General features: G+C 42.6%; 1 protein-coding gene across 4 annotated transcripts in view; it reads left to right on the forward strand.

Annotated features, from left to right (window-relative positions):
• The first annotated feature begins 9295 nt into the window (after positions 1-9295).
• The window catches only part of LOC121697014 (sodium- and chloride-dependent GABA transporter 2-like), a 36706-nt gene continuing 19331 nt past the window's right edge, over positions 9296-26670 (forward strand). The window contains exons 1-2 of one of the 4 annotated variants that reach the window (XM_042078255.1): positions 9296-9361; positions 14433-14443. The gene's annotated coding sequence lies outside the window, so the exon portion shown is untranslated. Of the gene's footprint in view, positions 9362-14432; positions 14444-15615; positions 15633-26670 lie in introns of those variants that run through there. The other 3 variants (XM_042078256.1, XM_042078252.1, XM_042078257.1) reach the window with 3 other exon arrangements.

Raw genomic sequence — 26670 nt, forward strand, 5'->3', positions numbered from 1 at the left:
AACTCTGACACCAAGACTTGTGAATTTTAACAAAGGAGTCAGACCAGTAAAAAGGTCAGAGGACTCGCAATAATAATGTAATATAAAAAACAGGATGGTCAACGCATTAGTGAATACACACACACACACACACACACACACACACATATGCACACACATGCATTACACACACACACACACACGCGCACACACACGCATTACACACACACACATACACACACACAGTGTCAGTTCTTCTCACACACATCAACACGATCTCTCTCACTCATAATATTGGCTGCTGTAGTGGACCTAGGTTAGTGAACCTTACCCATATTTTAAAAGCACTTATGTAACGTGGGTGGAGGGTGCAAAATGGATTCCAAATGTAGCACTTCATCTGCAGGCATTTATCCTGCATGGCCACATCTAAGCCTGAAGTCCAGCACACGACTAATACACTATGATACACAAAACACACACAGACACACACAAATACACGCACGTACTGTATGCACACACGCACACACACACACACACACACACACACACACACTGCTTGCACAATTCACACACACACACACAGCTTCAATTAATCATACGCAGGCATGCATGGCCAGAGAATAGCTCACCCACACCATCCCATAACATCCAAGAGCAAAGCCAAGAGTCTAGTCATGCTCATAACCAAAACCTGAACTTCCAAGTACATTACACACATCCCATGACCCTGATTTACACTTCTCTTTCTGTGTATTTATGTATGCATACGTGTGTGTGTGTGTGTGGGTGTGGCTGTGTGTGTGTGTGTGTGTGTGTGTATGAAGGTTTAGCTGGATGTGGAGACATGTGGATGTGGCGAGGAAAGGACCTCTAATCAGGGATGTGTTGGCTTGGCGTGAAGTGCCACATTAAACAGGATTTATGTTTTGTGCTGATGGGGCCCAGGCAACAGGGCCCGCTGCACTCATAGCTTCTGATCTCTCTGAGAGGGGACTTTTCACTGCATTGCTGCACAATGAGGCCATAAATTTGTCATGAACTGGACTTCAGCGCACGCTGAACTGTTTTTATGTGTGTGTGTGTGTGTTAGTTTATTTGTGTGTGTGTTTATGCGCATGTGTGTTTATGTGTGTGTGTGTTTGCATGTGTGTGTGTGTGTGTGTGTGTGTGTGCGTGTGTGTGCTTATGTGTGTTTGTGTGTATGGTATGTTTTTGTGTGTGTGTATGCCTGCATGTGTGTGCATGTATCTTTTGTGTGTGTTTGCACGTGTTCATGAGTGTGTGTGTGTGTGTGTGCGTGCGTAGTGTACAGTCAATAAATATACACATATTAATGTATTGTATAATCCCCCATGAACGGAATTCCACGAAACTTGCCATGCTTTCAGAGGGTCTCATAATGGTCCTACACTTCAAACTCCGTGCAGTTTTGAACCTGTCAGTCAAAGAAAAAAAAACTGAGCTTCATTGCGCGGCGGTCATAACAATAATAATAAGCTTTGTTTGTATAGCACCTTTCATACACAGAATGCAGCTCAAAGTGCTTTACATTTGGAGCATTTAACACAATAATAGAGAGGAAAGAAAGAGGAAAAAAAAGAACCACATACGGGCACAGGTACTCTCAGGGACCAGGGTACAAGTCCCAACCCGGCCCCATTTCTCTCTCCCACTCATTTCCTGTCAGTGTCTTGACTCTAAAATTTCCCTCGGGATGAACAAAGCATCTAGGTAACACTTTACGGTAAGGGTCCATGAATTATCTAGCCTGACGTTGTTATACTCTAGAGAGGCCAGCCAGTGTTACAGGACTGTAAACAAAACCATTGTGGTCATATATGGTTACATGTAATCAGTGTTGCCACAGTTACCTTGAAAAAGTAATCTGATTACTGATTACTCCTTTAAAAAGTAACTTAGTTACTTTACTGATTACAAGTTACTTTATTAGATACTTTCAGCAGCTGCTGACAACACCCCCACCGCCTCAACATAAAAATGATAACCGGTTTTGCCAATACTCACTATACTGGAAGTGCATTTTAACAGTAATGTCAGCCGTGTATAGCAGACTTCCCAACCTAACCTACTTAGATACTGAAATTCAGATGTTTGTACAATAATACCAACACCAAAATAAGGAAGGCCTATTGATAGAAATTGTTATAGTAAAATATGTAGCTTTTTTTGTAATTTTTTTTTTCATGTAGCCTTGGCAACTAGCCGTCTGGTATAGGCCTGAGTAATATGCAAATGAAATTACACTTGTTAAACTCACCTCAACAAGTCTTTTGCAATCATTTAACCCGCTGTGAGAAATGCTAAAGTCGCTGTTACAAACAGTGCAGTGTGCAAGACTATCATTGGGGGCCAAGCAGCGAAGCTGCCGGGCAACCCATAGTGATTCTATGTTTTCTTCCCTATTATTATTACGCTTCCGCCATTGAAGTCTATGGCAGCCCATAGAACCGACTGGTCAAAAGTTGTGAAATTTGGCACACTGATTAGGGACAGTCCAATAATTCATTTCACTAAGCTTCAAGCCGGCACCTCCAGCGCTCTAGCGCCACCAACAGGTCAAATTAGGACGTGCGTTCACGCACGTAACTTTTGACTCGTATGCCCGATTGCCAAAAATGTGGTATCGTTGGAATCCTTGGACCAAACCGAGTTCAAAGCACCCTATGACGTCAATTTCCGCCATGATGGATTTTCCGCCATTTTGGATTTTTTCAAAAACCTTTAAAAAGTTTCACACCTCACATAGTTTGTCCGATTTTCACGAAACTTAGCACATAACATCTTCAGACCAAGCCGCACAAAAGTTATCAATTTTCATCTTCGGAACTAAAACTGTTTGCCCGTAACAGCCAAACGAAATATGCGGCGAAGCCGCCAAACAGGAAGTGAGCTCATACCTCAGCAACCCTTTCATCTGTCATAACCAAACTTAGGACATGGACTTATAACCCCATCATCAGGGCACACAAAAAATCTGGTGACCTTTGACCTCTAGGGGGCGCTGTAATTAGCAAAAATGCATTTTGGCCTGTAGCTGTTGATGTGTTTGGAATTAAAACATACTAGTGGTGTCTAGTAGTACTTTTGGATGTCCTTCGGCTGACCCAGGCCAACTTGTGATGTCAACATAATTGATTCGGCCGCCATATTGGATTTAATCAAAAACATGAATAAGTATTCGCAAGTCACAAATTTCACCTGATCCTCACCAAAATTGGCAGAGCCCATCTGCAGACCATGCCTTATCAGTGCTTTGTTTTCTGGAACAATTGACAGAAGCATTCGGCTGTAACAGCCAATCAAAATTTGCGGCGAAGCCACCAAACAGGAAGTGAGCTCATATCTCAGCAATGCTTTCATGTATCAAAACCAAACTTAGTACATGGTCCTCAGGACCCACCAGGAGGACGCTCAAGAAATTTGGTGACCTTTGACCTCTAGGGGGCTCTGTAATTAGCAAAAATGTATTTTGGCCTGTAGTTGCTGCATTCTTCTGCAATGGAGGTCAATGGCAGCCCTTAGAACCGTCTGGTTCATCCTGATGATGCACAAATAAGTTGGTGACCTTTGACCTCTATGGGGGCATTGAAATTACAGCAAGCATGATCATATCTCAATCGATCTTTTATTTTTGATGTGAAACTGAGTTCCATCCAGTTCATTCTAATGCGTGCGTGCAAGGGTGGGGCGGGGTGGGACGGGCAGGGGCGATTGCGGCGGTGGGTTGGCTGGGTGAGGGGGCGGCGACACTCAGCCCTAGTTCAGCCCCACAAAATCAGTTATGTTTTGATGTGAAACTTGACCTTGTAACTCAGCCAATCTTGGATTGTTTGACATGGAACTTGCTGTGACTGCTTAATGCTATATGCCTGATGCCACGGCATTGAGTTTCATGCCAAATCTGGACTGCTGAACTGCCTGCTTGGCCCCCACATTGCTGCTTGCAGCTATATTTATGTTTTAATCTTATGAGACAATTGGGTACACTTTTGTGTAGTCTGATGTGAAATGGGTCTTAAATCTTCCTTTTTGAGGGGCACTGACGCTGCCATGACGCTCCTGTTCCTAGATACACTGACTGAACTGATTCATTAAGTTTGGGAGAAAAGAGATATAAGCACACTTACACTGAAAACTGATTGGTTGATTTAGCAAAACAGACCAGGATGCTCTCTGTCTTGGATGCGCTTCAGGCACAAACGCACCACTTCTCTCTCTCTCCCTGTTGTGTGCGCGTTAAACTCATATGCACACGCGATTTGAAGTCCGGTCTGGCTTGCGTGCTCTTGTTCGCTCTAGGTTCCGGGAGATTTTATGTAATTTGCGGGCATGAGGAAGCCGCTATATGTGGGAGACTCCCTAAACTTTGGGAGACTTGGGATGTCTAGCTAGACAGCACTTTGTCGCCAGCACAGAATGTACAATGTACCTTAATGTTGTCATGTTTAGCTGACACATACTCAAAGTAATGACTGATGAAATGTGCACCTCTCTTTATCCCTCCATTGTTGTTTGTGTCGCTGCGTGGTTTTACGGATGCATCACTGCATGTAATTCAGTTCAGACTTATTCAAAAATTCTAGTCAGAATATGAGTACTGAGTACTGATACTGCTCAACCGATACAGGGGGGGATTTTGGATAGACCTAACCAATCAGAACAATGAAATAGTTTACCGTGAGCTGTAGGAATAACGCACAAACCATCCCTCTTCTCCACAAACGCCTTAACATTGTTTTCTGGTCTTCTTTTAAATAGTCAACCGCTAGAATCTCAGGATAATATCAACCCAAAGCACAAAAGATTTTTAGATTCAAGATATCATGAATATATATAAAATTGTTTTTAACTGTGGGTACACTTGAAGACAAGTTATACTCAAAAACACTATTCTTCAGACTTGAAAACAAAAACTTTACGTATTCTTCAAATGTCTATCCTTTTTTCTACCATACAGTTTTTTAGAGCATGGAAATCTTGTTTGTAGTACCTCTTTGTTTTGTCGACAGCCCTTTGCCATTTGCATTGGGCTATCTAAGCTGTGCAGGATGTCAACTCATTTATCGACAAACACTACACGAGGCACATTCATCATTCACACGTGAACACTTCATGCAGACCCCTAACCGAGACACTCCCAACCAAAACAGTAGCAGCAATCACGCCACCCAGCTTAAGCCTTAAATCTCCCCAGTGTTAGGCTTTGACAGTGCTCCATAGCTCAGCACTTAAATGGCCACACATGGACATTCGCCCATGACTGACATATACCCTCAGGAGATGACTGGAATTTGTTCAGTGGCATTACAATCAATCTCTGAAAACAAACAAGCAATGCACTGTGATCAAGTGCATGGCATCAACTAATAGAACTTTTGGATCCTGAGTGAATTCAAGGTATTCCATCTCGAACATAGGTACACACAGTTTTAGTTCTCTCTCTCTCTTTCTCTCTCTCTCTCTCTCTCGCGCACACACACACACACACACACATACACACACTGTGCAGGATCAAATTGACAGACACCCTTGTGCAAACACCCTCAATCTGGCCTTGTGTTCCCAAAAAATTAAGATGAACAAGACTAGACCCACACTGCCATTACACTGCATGTTCTTGGAAAGCCATCTATTAAGTTAAGGGGAGGGGGGGGGGGGGGGTCTGAGAGTTAGGGAGGAACAATCTTGGAACTTTGTCTCAGTTCCTTGTCTCTTATCTGACAGGTCAAAGATCCCTGCTCAGCTGTGCAATGGACAGGAATACATCTGTAATGAACGCCAGATGAACTAAAAGCTGGGGGCCCACAAATTTCAGCTTTAGGGTGCTGAGAGCGACAGCATGGCCTACTTTAGGAGACCTGCTCCACTGACCGAGCTCCTCAGCATTTTAAATCTTCCCATGTTTTCAGTTGTAAAGATGTCCACTCCAAATAGGCACACCATCCCACCCAGGATATTCACACAATAAACATGGCCCAGGATCCCCAGAGGGTGCAGTGAGCTTTAACCCCTTATGGCCTCTTACAAAAAAGCATCCAACCCCTGGTAAAAGTGAGTAAAAATGAAATACTGAATGGTTTACTGAACACAAAAGCAGGCTTCTGCCATTATCTCAGTTCCCTGATCTGAACTCGGTAGAAAACCTGTGGGGTGAGCTTAAGAGAATGCACAAGAGAGCATCTAGGAATCTGGACAATCAGTATATATTTGTAAAGGCGAATGCTGTTAAATCCCCTGCTTTGTATTCTTCAACATTATGATATGTTATAGGAGAAGACTTTTTTTATTGACAAAGGGGGGCTTTAAAATAATTAAATACCGGGATGTCAATAATTGTGCCATGTGTGATTTTGTTAAAAGTATTTATTTCTTTATAATGACTTTTTTTCTTCTCAGAATTTCGATTTTTCACAAAGATAAAATGGCAAACAATGTGTTCTACTGCTTCGTTACTGCTGTAACTGCCAACGGATTTGCTCTTCAAACTATTCAATTTGTACAGACTCATCATTGCTTGGTGTGCAGCCAAAGATGGTAACTAGCAGTGACACAAGCATCTATGCCGCTCCAAGAAAGTGCACAGTGCCAAGTTGGGTTTTTTTCTGAGACCAATTTCTTGTAGTCACACTGAAATATACTTCCTCAGATGTTGTTTGTTCAAAAGCACTCCTCACTGTCACTGGGGTAACAAGCTCCAGTGCTAGCTCCTTCAGACACTCTCTGTAGCAACTCTCGTTAGCTCCTCCAGACACTGTTTGTAGCAACTCTTCTTGAATAGTTTGTGACTTACCTCGAGATTCCTGCAAATCTGTAGCCTGGCTAACATCAGGTCTGGGAACTACACGTTCATTTTCTCATATTTGAAACGTGGTTTACGAATGCCTAGAGCTGTTTATTGGCCGCTACGAATGTCTATCAATTGCATCTGTACGTAGCTCTTAACCGCTTCGGTGTGTCGTCATCGTCTTCCTGTCCCCCCTCCGTTCTGTGATTGGTTCCTTCGTTGAGGTGAAAACGAATGGTCCTTTAGACTTGTAAATCTTCGTACACCCACCTGTACAACACGTATGAATGAATTGCTAAAGGAACGCTAAAGGAACGTGTTTTTTTGTGGGGCAGCCGTGGCTGGTTAGCACTCTGGACTTGTAACCGGAGGGTTGCCGGTTCGAGCCCCGACCAGCGGGCCGCGGCTGAAGTGCCCTTGAGCAAGGCACCCAACCCCTCACTGCTCCCCGAGCGCCGCCGTTGAAGCAGGCAGCTCACTGCGCCGGGATTAGTGTGTGCTTCACCTCACTGTGTGTTCACTGTGTGCTGTTTGTGTTTCACTAATTCACCGATTGGGTTAAATGCAGAGACCAAATTTCCCTCACGGGATCAAAAAAGTATATATACTTATACTTTTGAGGGGCATTAGCAGGAGGCTAGTCATTGTTATTGTTTTGTGCTACATGTACCCTCTAGCTAAATGGCTGGAAAACAAATTGTTACATTGTATTGCGCACAGCAAGACCGTGCAATGCATGAATTGGTGACCGGATTGAAGCAGCAATGTAATCTAGTGTAAAAGCATTGCATCAACATTAAAATGACCAACACAGTACATATGCAAAAAAAAAACCCTTTGTTTGCTGTAAGGTCGTACGTCCACCACGGTGTACCCTCAAGTACTCCGAGGTAAAGGGGGTGTGCCTGCGTGAAATGCCGCAAGAAAGCTGGGTAATTTACACTTTCCAACTGGGGCGACGTATTTACAAGTCTAATGGAAAGGGCCAGAAGTCCATGGAATCCAGGCTGGGTAAAATTGCACACAAGGCAGCATGGGAAAACCCAGGCTAGCAAATCTGTCCATTGACATGGCTTTTGGAGAAAGTTGCCTGAGAAAGCCACTTCATTTGTTTTTGTTTCAGTATGTCTCCTTGCTGGCATCTGAAGAATGCTCCACTAATAATATATAACACAAATAAAATGTAGCCTATAAATAATATACAATATGCTATGTCATGTTCACCTGTGTCTGATTCATGAAACTTCCTGTTCATTACTTGCAAGTGGCTCACCGGCAGAGGTGGACGAAGTACACAATTCCTTTACTTAAGTGAAAGTAGGCCTATAGATACACCTCGTCAAATATTACTCCAATACAAGTGAAAGTTGCTAAGTTAGATTTTTACTTTATTGAAGTACAAAAGTACTTGATTTTAATTTCAGAAGTTCAAGTATTTGTCCTTTTTAATGTATTGTAATGTCATGTTTATTTGGTCTTTACAGTAATCATTTGGTCACTTATAGGACTTACATCCGACAAAAACATTTTACCTATTTTCATAACCTTGCAACAGTTCAAATGGATGCAATAATAAAAACTAAATCATTATTCATTCTCTGTTCACAAATCTAAAAACATTTTAACTGGCAAATACAAAACCAGATAACTCAATTTATCCTTTAATGATGTACGCTAAAGATCTAACTATGTGATGAATGTCAGGTGATACAGTAGGTAATGTCTAATTTCATTCCAATTTCACAATGATCATGGAGGGTAACCTGGTTAACACCAGACCACTTGTCAAGTCTCAATTGCAAACAGGTTCGTGTAGTTCTCCCAGGCTACATGGAGGATGTTCTGATGAAGAATCTATTGTTCTGATGAAGAATCTATTGTATCTAATCTATCTATCTATCTATTCAATCAAAAGATATCAAAATGAATAAGACTGCCACAAGATACTGATAATAACTGCATTTGTTTCACAATAACTTTATTAAGTTTTATGGCAAGCAGTTGCAAAGTTTCCTTAGGTATGCATTTTCCAATACCTCATATATTATCTATTTTTACCTGTAATAAACTGCATTTGCTTCACAACAACTTTATGAAAGTTTTATGGCATGCAGTTACAAAATCACAGATTGTTCCCATACCTCATTTGAAAACCTTTGTTGTCTTGTGTAGACACAGGACATAAGCACACAGGCACTTACTAGACAGCTAATCTGCAACAAGCCATTGCAACTGTGCCCAGGTGGCAGTTTTTTTTCTTCTTTCCCCTATTGGCATTGTGTTTGGGAGACTGTCATGACTTTGTCACGTGCCCACATGGAGTTGGATGCCACTCCCCGAGCCACAAGAGCATGCTGGAGCAGAGACCGGTGTGGAGCTGGCTCACCTCCTGCTGCCCAAGGCTGAAGCTCCTTTTCTCCCACGCCCCCTAGAGCATGCTCAAAGGACCGGAGAGTTCAGATGGGTGCCCACTAAATCCTCGGGCTTTCCTCTGCTAACAGGTGTCCCTAACGCACCTCTCCAGGGAGCAACGTCGTCTGCTACGACTCCTTCTGCACTGTGAGTGTTTCAGCAGTCTGAGTTTATTTGGAAGTTTATTATTAAGTTAATGTGTTACTATCAAACTGTACTCTTTGTTTATGTGAAGATGTCTTATTTGTGACTGTGTGTGAGTGTGAGTGTGAGTGTGTGTGTGTGTCTGTGTGTGTGCGCATATGTGTGTGTGTGTGTGTGTGTTGGGGGGGGGGGGGGGGGGGGGGTATTGCTACTCAGTGTCAGTAGCTTCAGCCAAAAGTGTTACAGGACTGTAAGCAAAACCATTGTGGTCATATACGGTTACATGTAATTCAGTTCAGACTGCTATGCCAGCATGACATAGCAGTTATTCAAATGAACACAAGGTAGGAGACAGAGGTATGAGATAGACGGGGAATGATGACTATGGACATGCCGATTACAATCCCTCTCTTGTTCATTCATATCCAGTCGGACTGCCCTTTACTAACTTGCACTGAATACTTTGCTTAAGAAAAAACAGTACAGTGTCATTAAACTGGAACATTGCATCCTCAAGATGTGCAGTTTTGTGTAGGCCTTTCCAAAATCAGCTGGACTTTTGCTTTTTGTATAACCATGTGTTACTGTTATACTGGGTTTTTTCTCTAAAAAGGAAATCTGCATTAAAGGCATCTGACTTTTATTGTTTTATATTTTTAAATACTTTTATTGTAGCATGTTTAGGGCAGTTGTAACTGAAGGGACATGAGGGGCATGTCTCAAAACATGAGACTCCAATGGGGCAAGTGGAGTAAGTGAGCACTTGTTTCCAATGCAATGGCCACCACCACAGGAGGAGATAGGTTCCATATGTCCAATTAGGTGATGCTAACCAAAGATTCTAGAGCAGAGCGGAGCGCTAACGTACAGACGACACAAGCCTTAGCCAGCTCCCTCTCGGGAGAGGGGGGGGGGGGGGTGCCGGCACCCTCTTTAGCCACACGCCTGTTTTATTCCCGCAGTCCTCCTCGTGGCTGGGTCCGCTGGGACCAGCAGTGACCACAAGCATTTGATATGGCCGGCCGAGTCATCTCCACAAGAAAGGAGGGGAAAGCATTCTGCTGAAGCAGCTCCTTGGCTTTCACAACAGTTTGTGATGTGCCTGTTATGTCACTCCATTCAGGCAATGCCCAGGTTTCCTCAGGGAGTTTTTCGAGGGATAAACAGCGGAGTGATTATGTAGGTTTGGACCGTGATTAGTCATGGTGTTTGGGTTTTGGTTTGGTTTTAGCTCAGCAAAAATGTTGTTTGATGGACGTTTAACTGAAATGGCTTCTGTCATGTTGATCAAAGCACACTCTCATCTGTTGACTGGTGTGATGGATGAAGTTCCATCCACTCTGAAACATAAGTTAGTCAACATTGGCAGTTGCTTCTGTTTGAGGGCCATACATATGATGGTAAAGACAGTCCTGGTGGAAGTCCAAACATATGGCTTTTCCAAGACAAGCCTTTCCTTAACTCAGCCATTAGAAACAGACTTTGGTCTAAAATTGGCCTGGTTTTCCTCCAAAAAGGCTCAGAATAAAACCAGTTAGCATCTCTACTTTTATCTCAGCCTTGTTCTTAATTGTCCAAATGATAGGGAGCCAATAGGCTTATCTAAGGATATGGACCACTGAAAGATGCTCCTCATAATCCCGCTTTGTTGTGTACAAAATTGTAATAACACTTTAAAGCCACGTCTCAAAGTATTTACCCTCTTTGTTTCTCTTCTTCTCTTCCCTTTGTTTGTCTTCCCTCTTTCTCCCTTAAAGCCCTCTCTTGGCCCATTTAGCTTGGCTACTCTACCCTCTTCATCTCTTCCTGTGGGTCTGAGATTTCATTTGTGTTTTTTTTTTTTATCAGTGCAGAGATTCACAGAGTTTATCTGGTATACCCCCATCTCTCACATGGGCCTTATGGCCAAAAGGTGCAACAACACACTAACGGACAAGCCACATTTGTTTATTTGTTCACCTATGTCGAGCGTAGCACGTGTCAGAGTAAGGAATAATGACTCAATGACAGAGTGTTGTTTTTTCAGGCCTCAGCCCCAGGACACTTGGGGGTTTCCCAAATTCCCGCGTGGCCTTAAGCTAAAGAGCACTTGACCACAATGATGGATCAATTGATCAATGTAGTAATGTCAACCAGAGACTAAATATAATGATATTACCCATTAATTACAATCAGTTACCATTGTGTTTGCATACTGGGCCGAAAAAAAGGAGTGGTCTTTTCCACAGTATATTTGCTGGGGCTTGTTGAGGTCAGCGAGTGCCTTTTCCCCAACTCTGGGCCTGTTCCCATGGATTTCCTCCCGGCCTTTCCCTTTGTTTTTGTACTCTCATCTCACCCCACGTGAAAAACAAACGCCTGGCAGTCAAGCTGGGCCGAGGTATGAGAGAGCGTCGGTTTATTGGGGAGCTAATCCCCATTCTTGATCCCGCATTCCTGTGTGGGAGGAGGCAGAGCCCCGGCAGACGGCTAGGGTCCCGAGTACCGAGGGCGAAGGACCTCAGCCTCCTCCCGTCCCCGTGCAGAAGGACAGACGACCTCGCCTTCCTCCAGAGATCAGATCTGTTGCAGACCTCCAGACAGCTGCAGCTGCACCCGAGACCTGCTCTTGACCTGCAACAGAGCTCCTTCAGAACCTTCAAGCTGCCCAGGTCTTCCTTTTTCTAAGGTTGGTTGAGGAGGAGTGGGGCTTTTGGGGGGTTGTAGGTGTTGGGCTAAGAGCAGTGAGGTGCCTCTTTTGATGAGTGTCTTGCTTGCAAGCCTCGGTTAGACAAATGCTGAACCAGAGATGTGGACCACTTGACACGACTGTGCAGGGACTCCAAGTCTAAATGTTTCTTTGGAGAAATGAGCTGTCAAACCACAAAATCTTGCGGCTTAGTCAGAATGCCCTTAAAAAAACAACACATGCTTTTGCATTGACCCATGGTTCTGGTTATGTAAACTGGTATGATGTTTTTTCATCATTTTCAAATCCAGTTGGTGACTATTTATTATGTGGTAATTAAAAACAACAGGAAGACTTGAACTGGACTTTTTTTTTTAAACCGACGCTTTCATGAGACGGAGAAAACAATGAGTCTGCTCTTTGTTCTCCCTTTTGAAATTGCCTGTACAGTCAATATTGACCCATTTACTGGTTTTGTTGATTCAAATGAGTTACGGAAGGTGTGTGGAAGGGAACGTGTTTCTGTCTGGACACGTTGTGGTTCACAACAAGTGTAGTCCCGTGGTTCAGCCGCTGTTCTTGTGGGCAGAGGGATCAGTGAACAGCAGGAATCTGGCTATTTGTTTGGACTGCATAAGTCCGTCTCCCAACGCCCAGATCATCGAAGCGTGCTGAGCGCTCGCTAGGTGGGCTCGGGGGAGCCTGGGGGCAGTCGAGGGGAGATGGTTTTGCTCCTTCCAGTGAGCACATCCTATGGTATTCCTCCTAGACATCCATCTCCTGTGTGTTGTTGACAGAGGATGCTCAACTCTGTTTTTGTCTTTGAAACAGGCCTGATGCCTTGTGTTCTCGTTTGTCTGTGAGAGAAGGGGGGCCTCCAAAGAGGGAGTTTACTTGATGGCATGTCAACTGACTTCACATTATGGCTGGAGTTTACTTGATGGCATGTCAACTGACTTCACATTATGGCTAAGTACCCTGCTGATATGATGGGTAGTGTCAGTGTGTCAGTTTGTTCAGTGTCAATAGCGAAGTCAGACAAGTCCATGCATCTCATGATGTACCAAGGGGAAATCTGGCGATTTTTCACATAGATCTCCGTTTCTCGAGGTCACCGAGTACTGTCGCTACAAAAAAATTAAAACAATCGGTTTTACCTAGTTCGAGTTGCTGCAGCCAGGCAGCTACAGCGCTACACTCTGGGGGCATGTTTCTTGAGCCCCCATGTTCATGCCCCCAGAGTGTAGCGCTGTAGCTGCCTGACTGTCTTAGCTGCTGGCTGCAGCAACTTGAGCTAGGTAAAATCGATTGTTTTCAGGGGTTTTTTTTTCGTACTGATAGTACTCGGTGACTTCGAGAAACAGAGATCTATGTGAAAATTCCCCTTTAAGAGCGGCCTATATGAAAACAGGTATATCTGCTGAGTTTTTAATGTCTCTTAGGCAGGTAAGAAAGATCCAGAATTTTAAATCGGGTTTTGTATCCTTTCCTTTTTAGTTACACATTATTTACACAAAACACATCACACTTAGTCCTGTCATTTATCTGTGGAACAACAGTTGTGGTATAACTAGGTACAATCTTGCTAGAACCAGAACAGACTTCTTTGCAGGCTCTTCACCGACCAGGCAGGATATCTTGGACACAAACATTAACCTCACTACTGTGGAGAACCCAGGCAAAAACTATTGACTCCACGCTCTCTCTAGGCCGCTGGTTCTGAAATGCACTGGGCTTGCTGACCAGTCACCCGTAAATGCCACGGGTCTGCCTCTGATTAGTGTGTAGCCTCATTACACCGGCTGGGCCTTCTGGGTCTTTGTGCTAACAGCTATTAGTGCCTACCAGGGAGTGTGTTGTGGGAAAAGGGTGGTGGTGGCAGTGGTTGGGGCTTGTCACTCCCGTCGGCTGAGCCAAAATCTTTAGCTTCAGACTGTCTGCTCCAATCTGACCTACTCCACAGCACGGACGAGGTCTGTTTGTTTACTAGCCTCCAGCTCCTGGGATAGGCTGCGATAGCCTTCCATACTTCCAGAGGCATCGCATTCCTGTTGGGAAAGGGGGGTGGGGGTGGGCACTCAGAATGGATCATTACAGGGGAGCCATGTACACAATACAGCTTCCCTGTGATTCCTCGTGGGAGCCCTTGACTGAGAGCAAACATGGGGGGCAAACTTTAAAAAAAGGGGGGGGGGGCAAACTTTAAACATTAGGGGCAAACTTTGACCTTGCTGCCTGCCGGGGGCGGTCGGGGAAGAGGCAGAGCTAAGGGGGGGTATGGAGGAGGAGGAGGATGAGGAGAACGGGACGGAGGAGAGGGGGCAGACCACAGGAATGTGGGGAGTTTGTTTGAGGAGGCTCTCTGAGTGACTCTGGCCACATCTGAGGCTGAGGAAAAAACGTGCCAGGGGTCAGAGAAAGGAGAGAAAGAGGTAGAGAGAGAAGCGAAGAGAACAGTGAGAAGCTAGAGTATTATATCAAGGTAATGGCTATTAGACCTGCGGCTTGGTTAGCAACCCTTGCAGTCTCACCCATTGAGGGCAGTGGTTTTATGTGAGACCATGTGTTGTTTTGTTAACTTAACAAGCAATATCACTTTGGGTGTATGAAAAAAGTAAAGCAGGTTCTTGTGCTTCAGGAGCCAAAACATAAACTCTCATGCAAGAGAGTGTATGCCAAATTTCTTATTGACCAGATTTAGGTTTCAGCCCATTTTCTTGCTTACAAAACACCAAAGCATTGGTGTTTGTGCTATTCATTTACAGCCTGACCATAACAAACTCTAAATGAATAGCCACCAGAGGTTAATCAAATATCATGTGTGGCCTTTATGAAAGCCCTTTACTGGGCCCAACAGACTCTGATGAATTTTGCTGGCAGGTGAACATAAACCATTGTTATAAGGCATTGCTAGGAAACCATAAAAAGTCATAATGTTCAATAAATCGGTGTTACACAAACCAGATTGTCCAAAACTATGGGGCACAACAAGGGCGTGCAAACACACACACACACACAAATATGTCTATGTCACTGTCTGACAAGGATGGACACTTATAGAGGACAGAGAGACACAAACACAGGCACAGGTCTCGAAAACATAGAGAAGTGAATTGTATTGTATTGTATTTTGTGGTAGGTCCTCATTTGGTTACTCACTGTTATGCAGTGTTCGTGGAGATAGAGACCAACATACAAGCAGATATGTTGGAGAGACTAGCTCGTTCACTTATCATTTCTCTGTTCACTCTTCGCTAACCCTCCTGATACACTTTACCCCTATTATATTTATCGTTATTTATTTTCTTAAAACTCTACTTTGGAAAACTCTGCTGAACATGAACGGTCATGCCTGTGAAACTACTTTGAATTTGAGTTTGAGAGCTGTGCAGAGCTACACAAGTACAGACACCTTGGTTGTATCGGAGGGGAGGGGAAGGGGGAGGGGGGTCTCACCTTGACGTCTGAGTGCCAGACAGCCATTAAAAGTGCTGGTAAAAATATGCTGAAAGGAAGCAGAACCTGCACTGCCTCAAACTTTTACAGCTCCTCTCCGGCTTCTGCGGCAGTGCAATGGCCATTCAACAACACTGTGTGTGTGTGTGTGAGAGCGAGAGAGAGATAGAGAAAGAGAGACACTAGACAGAGAGGGAGTAATCTCAGCAAAAAAAGCCTCAGCATTGCATGCATAATGAAGACTTAGGGCTCAGTTATACTTGCTGTTAGACCAAGCGTACGTGTATGCGACCTGCACCGTCCTGTCAATATACGTGCTGCATAAAACACGGCCAAAACATGACACTGCATGTATTAGCATCTCACGGACATGACACGCGTTACCTCACATAGACATTACGCGTTACCTCACAAACGCAGAATACGCATGGCAGCCATGATGTGTACATACGCATATGCGTCATTAGCAGCAAGTATAATGGAGCCTTTACAATAACAGAGAGAGAGAGGGAGAGAGATGTGTGGTTGAGGAAACACTCCCTGTCTCAACCCATGTCCCCATTTAGGCTTCATGCAAGACAATCCTACTAGCCTTATCAGACTTCGAGAGCCTGAATTTATGAATGGGGACCAGGAATGAATGTACATGCTGTGTGGGTGGAAGGGCTCCATGTAGAGTAAATATCTGGTTTTATTATCCCAGAATGCCACCATAAAAAAATAAATGTCCAGCACAAATGGTGAGCTAACAGCCACTGACGCCAAAGCGCACTCATGCAACGACCGGATCGGCGACAACTCCGAAACCCAGCACAATTAGTTCCATCTACCGACAATACGAGCCACGCTGGAAACAGAAGTTCCTTTCATTCATGCTCGAGACCTCAGATGTGCTTTCAGTGGCCTCCTGAATGGCACCAATGCACACACAGACATGCAGGGCCGCAAGGAAACAAAACACGTATCTGTGCAAGGCCAGGAGTCAGTGACTTTGGCTAAATTGTAAACAGCTGTTGGCTTCAACAGCAGAACAATTTGTATAACTTAGCCATGTAATGATTTAAGCGGGCTGTTAAAAAGTCAAACAGTGGGACTACCTGGCAGAATTGTGGAGGAAGCTGCTTTCAAACATTGATGTACAAAAAGAAATCAAAATCCCGTCAGAAAAGACTCCATAAAGACTTCAAAACTTCATTCCAAGCAACACTGTTATCACAGACGTCTTAGTCTGTAAATCATGTCATTATTATGACCGCCGCTAGCATAGCGGTCATATAGGGATTGTCAAAGTTTTTTTCTTTTTATTATTTTTATTTATTTTTTTGTCATCAATTTCCTGAATTGTTGGTCAACGAGACCTGGGACACCGAAACACCAGGGCACATGAAATTTGGTGAGCATGTAGCCCCACTAGACTTTTACGGAAAAAAATTGTTTGGTGCCCAGGCCCCCACCCCCCAACTCACCGAGTGGTTAGTGGAGTTTGTTGACTATTAAAAGCAAATTTATCGGTGTATGATTTCCAGCCGTCTTATTTGCTAGGCCTATTGTGGAACTATTTATTCAGACACCTCACAACCGTGTATAAACTTCTGCTCAATATTTGAACCTGAAGCATAGACGGTGGCGCAGTAATATCAACGTGCAATGAGTCAGAAATCAATGGGATTTTACAAAATGTCAAATAAAACACAACAGAAACTGTATTTCGCTACGCTACTTGTTTTGGAACATCAACGAACACCACCACTTTCACAGTTTTGAAAACGAACGTTGGGGTTGTTTTAGGACATGTTTGAGTAGCCTACTACAGTATGCCTGTTGGCAGCCACCCTGAGCAGTCAAAGGCGATTCAAAACGAGTCAGAAAAGTCGAGACAGAACCAATCGTCAAACTTTTGGTGTCCACTCTAGTTCATCCAAAACAAACCAGAAAATGGCCTTAAAGTGCTAAAAACCGGTATTCGGTATTTTCAGTGGCGCATTTGAAGGATTCTGCCTGCACGCGAGACCTTATGGAACAGGGGTTCCACTAAACCTTACTTTACTAAAACCTGTTTGCTTTACCAAAACCTGTTTGTTTCAAGGCTCGAAACGTTACCTATGGTGTAATAAACAAGAAAAAAAGGGGGGCTAGTGTGCAGATATACCTTGCGATTTTTTTCGGTACCATGTGAGGGGAATAAGTCTCAAAGTGATTTTGGCAACACCCTAGAGGTAGAAAATAAGTGATAGCATTGCATTGGTAGTAGCTTATTGTGTGTTATCACCCTGTTCATGTCTATTTTACGCTTATGCAGGGATATATTATGGGTGAATAGGCTAGAAATCTTAACTAATCAATATCTCTACAAAAGTTCCAGCTGATTATTTACATTATGTCAATATTGTTTTCTATTGGAAGTTTTCTGAATTATGTATTATGTACTGAATACTATGCAAATGAACCATTATCTACTGAAATGTGCAATAATTTGCATACATTTCAAGTACAGAAATCTTAAAAGGTGCTTTAAGCGATGTTATGCAGTTTCTCCTCATAATCCGCAACCTCCATTATAAAATACTTGCAGGGTTGCAGCAACATTGTACAGAGAATGTTGTCATTTGGTACCACAAGTAACGAGGCAGTAGGGATATGTAACGATTACCGGTGTAACGGTAAACCATGATAAAAATGTTGACAATAACAATTAACGTTTTCATTTCAAATATCATAATTGGAAACCGTGTGTTTAATCCTTTCCAGCTTCATCTGAGCCTGCTTTTGACATAGGCCTGGTACAATGAAACAAAACTGGTACCCTACTGATTCTGTTGTCTAATTGATGGATTTAACCATGATTCGATTAGGCTACACCTTCTTTCAAAAGGCGAAAGGGCAAAACCCCAAAATGTGCATTGTATCATGTAGCCACTCAGCGTCTTTTTATGTGCGCGTCCTCCATGGGCGTAGATTTAGGGTGGGACGCTAAGGACTAGTCCTAATCAATATTTTAAGATGACAAAATTGTCCCCACCAATATTTTAGCGAACTTATTTGTGCTGCTGATCATTCCGACAGCCAGCACAACAGTACAAGAAACGTCGTCATATGATTTGCTGAAAAACAGGGGGAGGGGAAAGGGTTATCTGACATGCACGCTACAGTAGGCCTACACGCACGGAGAGTGTCACAGGCTACTGTAGGCCTATCAAGCGAGATGGTAGGTCAGTCAAGTGAGTGGGTGTGTCAACGACAACGGTAAGTTAGGGCTGTCTGCCAATACATAGCCTATCCCAAAAAAGGCCAGAGTAAAACATTGTGATATTCCCTTTGCCCTTCAGCATGTACATGTTTGCCCCTTTTTGTGGTTTGTAGATCAGCTTTGCCACCCCAAAATACGAAGCTTTTTCATTGCAGTCTAGGCAAAATAATTAGCCATACAAACTGGCAACTGGTGACCAGGCTTTCAAATGCGTATTTTACTGTGTAAAATAGCATTAGCTGTTAGGATATTACCCAGGATATTGTCACAGCTAAGCCAGCTTCTGTAATCTTTCATCCAAAGTTAGGAGTTATGTTTAATAAGGGTGTGCTGCACGGACAGTCACATAGGCTATAAGTCACCATCACTGACTGTTAGGCTAATTGGGCTACCAATCTTGCAGTCGGAATAAACAATGGATCCGAGACATTTTCCTGTTCCTATATTCTGTTTATGTAGGCTAATGTATTTGTGAATGTAGCCTGCACAATGTAAAGAAATAAAAGATAAACTGGCGCATTTCCATACTCTGGTACATAGAAATGAACATTGCGAGACACTTATGAATTCCAAAATATGAAAAAGAAACCTATGACAACCATCACTTTCTATGTGTGTGTGTGTGTGTGTGTGTGTGTGTGGAGGGTCAATCAAATTCTATGATTGCCACTGATGTGAATGATCTCACAAATCACACAAACCAAATCAAATTTTAAAAAATCGCAACAGTATCGAAATCGAGATTCTTCACTTGCTATGTAGCCTGGGTGTTCCCATGCTGCCTTGCGCGTGCATGCGCGGCATTTTTTTCAAATACGAGAAAATGAACGTTTGGTTCCCAGACCACGTCTCATTGAGAAGTGGTGGCGCTAGCCAGGCTACTTGCTATGGGTATTGAAACAATAATGTTGGTATCGTGACAACAGGAGTTGTGGATGTGTCCCTACCAAAGCTGAGACCAAACCTACGCCCTTGGCGTCCTCATAAATCCATCCCTCATAAATCCAAATCCCTCATAAACGGTGCTGTGGTGGAGAGAGTGAGCAGCACCAAATTCCTGGGGGTGCACATCAGTGAAGACCTCTCCTGGACCACCAACACTGCATCACTGGCGAAGAAAGCTCAGCGCCGCCTGTACTTCCTGCGGAAACTCAGGCGAGCAAGTGCTCCACCAGCCATCATGACCACATTCTACCGAGGCAGCATTGAGAGCATCCTTTCCAGCTGTATCGCTGTGTGGGGCGAAAGCTGCACTGAATACAACAGGAAAGCCCTGCAGCGCATAGTGAACACAGCTGGAAGGATTATTGGTGCTTCACTCCCCTCCCTGAAGGACATTTACACCTAGTGTTGTCACGATACCAAAATTATGACTTCGATACGATACCTATTATAAATATCACGATTCTCGATACTAAAACGATACTACGGCGAAATCCTAAGATATCTGGAGAAGAAAGGACTCATACCTCCTCCAAGTGTATGGAGTCATTTGTGTTGAATTCGGTGCACTTTTGTAGTGTGCAGGTCAATTCTGGGTTCTAAACTTGTAAACTTCCTACATAATTATTATTTTTTTATAGTCAGTAAAATAGTAGGCCTACTTTGTGTGATTAAGTCCTTTATTGTTCGTTATAGTTCATTTACATTGTGTTGTGTTTTGGCAATAAAGTAGCTTTAAATAGCCAAACTAGGCTACATCAAGGTCAGTGTTAATATTACTGCATGCAAATCACTGAATGCTATGCAGAGAGGCCTAATCTTTAGGCCATCTGATGTACAGTATAGGCTACCCTAGGCCTTCCCGTGTTCATGGGATTTCTTTGACAGTTGCAAAGGGGAAAATGTGAGGATAGTCTTCTTTGCGCCCAGTGTATAAGTACGACGTTCCAACCACTCAGGTCTTCGTCAGATAGGCCTACACCATTACCTGTTGCAATACATCTGTGTGCATTCCTACATTACGTCTATTTCTTTGATAACATGATTTGCTACCACATACTGTAACAATAAGCCGCTATTATTATTAGGACTCAACACGCTTTGGTGGTATGCTGTGGGCTTTAATTAGCGGTCTACATGCCATGACAAATATTACCAGTAGTACTGACCGAACATGAAATAGATCGTTTACAAGTGAACATTGCGCTTTCATCATGTTAGCACCCTATGATTACAGCTCGTTATGTCTTGTCAAAATGATTACAGCTCGTTATGTCTCGTCAAAATTAATTGATGAAGGAAGGTTCGCTTTATCCCAGAGAACCATACTATTTTAATAAAGTATCGATTCTAAAAACGTCTGAAATCGTATCGTTTTTTGCGTGAAGGCATCGTGATACCTTTTTAGTATCGATACACCGTGCAACACTATTTACACCTCCCACCTCACCCGCAAGGTGACCATAATTGTGAGTGATGCAAGTCACCCCGCTCACAATTTGTTTGATCAACTGCCCTCTGGGAAGAGGTACAGAAGCCTGCGCTCCCGCACCACCAGACTCACCAACAGCTTCATACACCAGGCTGTTAGGATGCTGAACTCTCTCCCCCCTCCACCCTCAGCTACATAAATAACATCCTGGACTTTGGACCCACAATGGCTGCCTTGCACTACTCCACTTGTACACTTGCACACTTTGCAACTTGTTGTTGTTGTCCTGTAAACACTTCTGAACACACGTCTGCTGCTCTTACATAACTTGCACCACTATGCCACTTGCATACTTAGGTCAAACAGAACTACCTCAGCCATTTATTGGCCTGACTTTTGCACTATTATATTGACTGTCTACTGTATGCACAATTGCACAATTTCAACTCAAATTTTGCTGCTCTTATTTTCTTCATTGTATGTCCCTTCTTATTTTTACATTTTATATTGTTTACTTGAATGTTATGTTAGGCTGTGGACCTAATTGGTAAAATATGTCTTGTCTCCACCGTGGGATAGTGGGAAACGTAATTTCGATCTCTTTGTATGTCTTGACATGTGAAGAAATTGACAATAAAGCAGACTTTGACTTTGACATTATGCTATGAATTAAGAATGCTCAGCTCAGCCAGGTTTGTTTGTGAAGTCAGGGTGTAGGCCTATGAATGTGAATGTCCAACTTAAAATGCACCAGAAAAAGGAATCACATCTACTCAGTAACAACCCCCCAGCACCCCCTCTATGAGCACCCCCAGGTGAAAATGAGTTCCAGCGTCCCTGGTTAAAAGTTGCACTTTTGAGGTTTTGCCTATATTTCTGTAGTATAATAAACACTGTCAGACTTTTTTTAAACTATTTCAGCTTGTAGGTCTATCAGTGCTTTCTGAACATATTGAACACACTTTTGAAAATAAACACTTTTTACCAAGAATAATAATAATAACTAGATGTACCGCAGAGCGGTACAAAATATGATCGCCGCCCAGTCCAGCACATTTTTTCCAGAAAAATTAGTCACACTTGTCATTTTGTGTTCATTTCCTACTTTGTTCCTTTTTTGTATGTTTGTAATTGAGTGTGTGCAGAGTGTGTGGTTGTTTTTGTGTATGTTTGTTTGTGTGTGTGTGTGTGCATGTGTTTGTGTATGTAGGTGTGTTTATGTTTGTGTGTGTGTGTGTGTGTGTGTGTGTGTGCGTGCTTGTGGGTGTGCCTGTGTGTGTGCATGTGCATGCATGCGTACATATGTCTACTGTGTGTGTATGTCTCATACGTATGATTACTGTGAATGTATGTGTGTGTGAATATCTGTTTATGCACATGTGTGCATTTGGAATGGGTTAACATGACCCCTGGAGGCAAAACATTGATCATCCTAGGCCCTACGGTTCTTAAGATATTCACAGAAAACTCTGTTGGTGTACGGTCACTAAATGTACACATAAATTAATTTATTGTATGGCCCCCCATGAACGAAAGTCCACGAAACTTGGCATGCATTCGGAGGGTGTCATAATGATCCTACACTTTCAATTTCGTGCAGTTTTGACCATGTCAGCCAGAGATATTGTGATTACAACATCTAATTTTTTGCTTTTTAATTTTTAACTAGGTGACGCTATACATAAAATAAGTGGTAATGGGATGGGTTGACATGGCCCCTTAAGACCAACATACAAAAAAAGGTGGTCCTCCTAGGCCCTACGGTTCTCGAGATATTCACAGAAAACTGTGTCCGGCCACCTACAGGCCAGTTGGTGTACAGTAACATAAATGAATTTCTTGTATGGCCCCCCATGAATGGAATTCTACGAAACTTGGTGTGCATTCAGAGGGTGTCATAATGATCCTACACTTCCAATTTTGTGCAGTTTTGACCATGTTAGGTCACAGATACCTGCGATTACAACACCTCATTTTTACTTTTTTGTTTTTAACTAGGTTACGCTATACATGAAACGAGTGGTTATGGAATGGGTTGACATGGCCCCTTAAGATCAACATGCAAAAAAAAGGTGGTCCTCCTAAACCCTACGATTCTCGAGATATTCACAGAAAACTGTGTCTGCCCTACCCTCCTTTCAGGGGGTCCAGTCCAGCGGGGGGGCTACAGATCAAAATGAAAAACGATGGTTCCATGCTATCCATATGGGGCTAAATGCCCACCAAGATTCGTGTACCCTGGTCTTTCAGTGTCCCGGGAATCCTTGACGGAAAATTGGCCATGTGAAAAAAATAAATAATAATCTGACTAAACCTATATGACCGCCGCTTCGCTGTGCGGCGGTCATAATAATAAGCTTTATTTGTATAGCACCTTTCATACACAGAATGCAGCTCAAAGTGCTTTACATTTGTAGCATTTAGCACAATAATAGAGAGAAAAGAAAAAAAGTTGTAGTAATACAAACAAACAAACAAAACAGTAAATAAAACAGAGATTTAGAATTAAAGGTGCTCTAAGCAATGCCATGCGTTTTTTAGGCTAAAACATTTTTTGTCACTTACAGCAAACATCACCTCACCATCCGCTAGCTGCCTGTGTCCTGAATACACTGTAAAAAAATGTGCAACAAAAACAACCTGGGGCAAAACATAACAAACTGTTCCAGCAAATCACAGACGAGATGCTTGTTTAGGAGAGTTTCAATTGCACAGGAGGGAGGGGGAGGAAGAAGTGAGCTAGCTCTCTGTTTTGTTTGAATGTCAACAGAAGTGACGTTACCCAGCATCGCTTAGAGCACCTTTAAATAAAAATGAGTTTTCAAAATAGTAAAATAATGTGAAGAAATCAGTTACAAGATAAAAGTGAGTTAACTAAAAGCTCTTACAAGTATGTTTTCAGGTCTATTTTAAAGATGTTTACAAAATTTGCATGTTTGATGTACAGAGGCAGGGTGCATAAGGGATAAAAGCAGCTTCTCCGCTTTGCTTGTGGAGCACTTAGGGCACAATTAAAAATTAGCATGGGGAAATCTAAGGTTCTATTGTGGCTGATAAGATATTAAAAGTTCAGAGATACTGTATATGAAGGTGCTATGCCATTTAGAGCTTTGTAAGTCATTAACAGAACCTTAACATCAATTTTATAGGAAGCAGGGAGCCAGTGCATTTCAGCTAACACAGGGTGGATGTGCTCTCTCTTCTTGGTCTTAGTAGCAGCAGAGTTCTGTATGAGTTCCAACTTCTATACATGTTTTTTGGACTACTGGGCTTTGCAGTAGTCTAACCTACTAGTGATAAAGGCATGGATTAATTTCTCTGCATCTTTTTGTGTTAAAAATAGGAATAGGCCTATGAGCAGAAATTGGGGGGTGTCCTCATTTTGGCCAATTTGTCCTCACTTTTAGACACAACTTGTATACACTGAGGCTCCACTTCCCCTTTTAAACACAAATTATGACTATCAACTGGTCTTTTCGATGTACAGTATTTCTGCACAGAACTGTTTGCATCAAGCTGAAAAAGTAGGCGTCCCTTCTATTCTCTAGCTGGGTCACAGTTGCAGCATGGTTCAAGCCTGAGAGACCTGAAGTTATTATTAATAAGAATTATTATATAATTAATTGTAGGAGAGCCTTTCATTAGGATATCAGATAGATAGGCCTATTTAAACACAGTATCTCACCTTGATCAGAGCTTTCCAATATGCTAAATATAAGAACACATTTTTGTGTTTGTTAAAAAAGAATATCGGCTGATTTATCGTCTATCAGTTTTAAAAATCCTCAAATATTTAAGTGAATTTTGGTCTTTAAAATCCCATATCGGTCAGGCTCTACCTTTTACACTGTACTCAGACTTAGAGATAACAACTGTGTAGATGATGAATAGAAGTACCTTTTCCACACAGAGAATTGATAAAGAATTAGACTGATACGTAGAATCGACAATGGCATCATTGATAAAATCCTATCAATTTTCATGTGTGTGTGTGTGCGTGTGTGCGGGTGTGTGTGTAGGCTTACCAATCAATCAGCAATTCACCAACAAACAGGATTACTATGATTGATCAATATAGTAAAAATAAATTTGCATAGGTGTAATAATTAAGTTTTAATGATTTACATCGTGAAGTAATTCATAATACATTTATTTTTGTAGTGCTTTTCTAGATACTCAAAGACGATTAACAAGAGTTTTATACATTGGTACAAACAAACAGAGAAGGTACATAGACAAGGTTACATAAACAGAGAAAAGAAAACACACAGTTGCATGGACAAAGCAGAGGCTAGCTAGAGAGGTGGGCAGTGAAAAAAAAAAGGGTAAGGCTATTTGCACCCCTGGTACAATTAGCAGTGTATGCTATTCGTACCCTGGTGCAATAAGAAGTGAATTCTATTCGTACCCCGGTGCACACAGCAACGTGTCCTATTAGTACCCCGTCTGGTACAAATATCAATGTATGCTATTCGTACCCTGGTACACACAGCAATGTGTCCTATTAGTACCCCGTCTGGTACAAATATCAATGTATGCTATTCGTACCCCGGTGCACACAGCAATGTGTTCTATTAGTACCTTGTCTGGTACAAATATCAGTGTATGCTATTTGCACCCCTGTGCATTTAATCTGGCATATTGATCACACAATGTAATAATATTTTGGGTAAGGCTATTTGCACCCCTGGTACAATTAGCAGTGTATGCTATTCGTACCTTGGTGCAATAAGAAGTGAATTCTATTCGTACCCCGGTGCACACAGCAATGTGTCCTATTAGTACCCCGCCTGGTACAAATATCAATGTGTGCTATTCGTACCCTGGTGCACACAGCAATGTGTCCTATTAGTACCCCGTCTGGTACAAATATCAATGTATGCTATTCATACCCCGGTGCACACAGCAATGTGTTCTATTAGTACCTTGTCTGGTACAAATATCAGTGTATGCTATTTGCACCCCTGTGCATTTAATCTGGCATATTGATTACACAATCTAATAAAAAAAAAAATTTAAACAAGCAACATGTTAAAAACAAGCAACATGTTTTTTTGTTGTTACATAACAGAGTGTGAATAGCTCAGCTGTGTAATCACTCTGAATAAGGTATGCTGTTTGCATCAATGTACAGTTAGAAGTGGATGCTATTTGTACCCAGGTGTTTATAGTACTGCATGCTATTTACACCCTGGTGCATGAACTAGCCAATTGTTGCAATCAAAACTTCCGTTTGAGAACCGATTTCTTATTCAAATTGCGAGCCTTCTCTCCAGAGACGTTGGTACACATGCACACTCACTCCGCCAAAATGCATCATACGCGTGCCAGCACTTGCCTGTGACCACTGCACTATCTACTTCGACAGGTAAACGTATAGTTTATAGGCCTGAACGTCATATTCACGAAATTTCTCTTAGCTAACAAACTGACAGTTGTATGTGTTCACTGAACAAAGATTATGAAAATAAAACACAACTTTTCCATCTCAACTTTAATTTGAACAGATATTAGTGCTGAAACCGTTCAGAATTTTTCACTTTCTGCTGACGAAAAAACGGATGTCGGCCATGTTTTTTGGG

Source organism: Alosa sapidissima, chromosome 22, assembly GCF_018492685.1.
Source record: "Alosa sapidissima isolate fAloSap1 chromosome 22, fAloSap1.pri, whole genome shotgun sequence".
NCBI classification, from domain to species: Eukaryota; Metazoa; Chordata; class Actinopteri; order Clupeiformes; family Clupeidae; genus Alosa; species Alosa sapidissima.